This window comes from Cynocephalus volans, chromosome 6 (assembly GCF_027409185.1).
Source record: "Cynocephalus volans isolate mCynVol1 chromosome 6, mCynVol1.pri, whole genome shotgun sequence".
NCBI lineage: Eukaryota > Metazoa > Chordata > Mammalia > Dermoptera > Cynocephalidae > Cynocephalus > Cynocephalus volans.
In genome coordinates, this window is record NC_084465.1 from 104,775,685 (window position 1) to 104,778,376 (window position 2,692).

At 43.1% G+C, this 2,692-nt stretch overlaps 1 pseudogene; it reads right to left on the reverse strand.

The window, feature by feature from the left end:
• Window positions 1-259: 259 nt before the first annotated feature.
• Window positions 260-1,512, reverse strand: LOC134381286 (eukaryotic initiation factor 4A-II-like; annotated as a pseudogene).
• Window positions 1,513-2,692: the final 1,180 nt, after the last annotated feature.

A 2,692-nucleotide genomic window follows, 5' to 3' on the forward strand; every position in this document is an offset into this window, starting at 1 on the left:
GAGCCCGTGGCGCACTTGGTAGAGTGCTGCGCTGGCAGCGCGGCGACGCTCCCGCCGCGGGTTCGGATCCTATATAGGACTGACCAGTGCACTCACTGGCTGAGTGCCGGTCACGAAAAACCGACAAAAAAAAAAAATCTGTATTTTATGAGTATTGAGACAAGATTCAAATATTCCCAAAGAAAGAAGCACCATGCACATGATAGTCACCAATTCAGCAACAGCTAGCCCTGCATTCAAAACTGTCTCATCCCAGGAATTAAATAAGACCATCCACATTCATGGGTATTTCTTCCACTGTAGTATTATAGAAAGTGTCAAAGTCATGAAGAATCCTCTTACCTTCTGCAGTAACAAAGTTTATAGCCTCACCTTTCCTTCCAAATCGACCCCTGCCAACTCTGTGAATGTAGTTTTCACAATTGGTAGGTAGATCATAGTTTATAACCAAAGACATTTGTTGCACATCAATTCCATGAGCCAACAATTCGGTAGCAATCAGAACAGACCCTGATCGAAATTCCCTCATAATAATTTCTCTTTCCTTCTGGTCCATATCAACATGCAGAGCAGAAACTGTGAAGTCCCTGGTGTGCATTTTCTCAGTAAGCCTGTTCACCTTGTGCATTGTATTGAGAAAAATGACAGTCTGCATAATGGTCAGTGCATCACATAAGTCACAAAGTGTATCCCACTTCCATTCCTCTCTTTCAACATTAATGCAAAACTGTTTGATTCCTTCAAGGGTTAATTCTTCTATCTCCATCAGGATTTGAATTTGATCTCTCATGAATTTTTTGGTCACTTGCAACACATCAGTTGCATTGTGGCAGAAAGCAACACAACCTGAACACTTGTATTTAATTTTTGGAAAATCTCATAGACTTGATCCTTAAACCCTTGGCTCAACATTTCATCTGCTTTGCCCAAAACAAACATTTTGATCCATGTTGGAGAAAGATACCTCCTGTTGAACATATCAAACACTCTCCCTGGTGCACCACTAACAACACATGGTGCTTTGGCCTGCAGTTTTTGCATTTCATTTTGGACATTTGTCCCACCAATCCGGGCATGACAAGTTTTTGCCAGACAGTCTCCAAGTGCCAGAATTACCTTTTGGATCTTCATTTATTCATTTATTTTTTAAGATGACTGGTAAGGGGATCTTAACCCTTGTCTTGGTGTTGTCAGCACCACACCCAGCCAGTGAGTGAACCAGTCATCCCTATATAGGATCCGAACCTGTGGCCTTGGTGTTATCAGCACCACACTCTCCTGACTGAGCCACAGGCTGGCCCTTTTAATACAAGGAATAATAGCTCTCTGCTGAATAGCAGAAGGCTTCTCAAAACTATAAGCACAGATGCCCCAGAGAAGAGACTCCTTTAATTTCATATCATCAAAGTTATCAAAAATCTCATTCCAGTGGTTCTCGATGACACTATCTGAGTCCAGTCCTTCTGGGCCACCATGTTCTCTGATGTTATAATCTGAAGAGCCACCAGACATGATCCAAAGAAACACTCAGCACCTGACTTTATAACTACCATATGTTAAAAGCTGAATTTTGCCCCTTCCAGCAGAAGACTCTGGACAAGGAAGCAGAGAGTCATGTAGAAGAGAAGTCAGGCACTGACAATGTTCAAGTCCATACTGGTGATGAATTATACTTCAGGGCCAGGGAGGAGGTGGCATGAAGCTGGTGTACTCCATACCACTAATCCAGGGTCCAATATTCTTCCATACACCCATGCTGCCCTGACATATCCTCTGAACAGCTGCCATTGTTATGGGAAGGAATAGCCAAAAGGAAACTCAGTCACTCGGAGAGACAGAGAACACAGGTTTATTAAGCCAGCTGACTCAAGGAGATTAGAATTCCAAAGCCCTGAGCCCCTTATGCAGGGAGGACTAGGTCTTATATACCTTTCTTGGGGTATGTAAGCAGCAAGCATTTCTATTGGCTCTGTCTGTATTCAGGCAGAGTTACCTAAATTAGACTAGGTTAGCAGATTTGGGTAAGGGGCCCCATGAGCACAAGTTAAAGCTACACAAGAAATCGCTAGCAAGCATGTGGTTTAGTCCAGGCTACTAACACAGGAAAGCTAAAATAAAACTGACAGGCTTGTAACCACAGAGCTACAGAACTCAGAAGCTGCATTTCAGCTGTTTAGCCCTTAACATAACCCTTAATACTTACATGCAGGCAGATATTAGCTAACTCAACTAAAACAAAGATAAAAACAAAGACTTAGGCAAGGGAAGGACAAGGAATCCAGCCATTATACCATCTCCAGGAAGTGTAAGACCTGTGCACCGTGCACAAATCTCACACGTCAGGATGGCTCACCTCACAAAGACCACGAGACAGAGACCATTGCAATCAAGCAAGAGGAGTTTATTCCAGCATGCTGGGGTCGCTCAGTCTCCTAGACAAGAGCGGCTCCGAGCACTTAACACAAGCATTTTTTATACTATTTTTTAGACAGACTTTGGCAACAGAATGAGTTGTATATTGCTTATTAGTCATCTGAGGTGACCTTTAAATTTATTGGTGGCTTTTAGCGGGCTAGCACACTGACAAGGAATAATGTATTGCCTAATCATTTATCTTCCTTGTGATCAGACCAGGTGGCCTCTAGATAAGGGACTGGTCAGTTCTTCCTGGAACTGGGTGTATTTTCGGTGG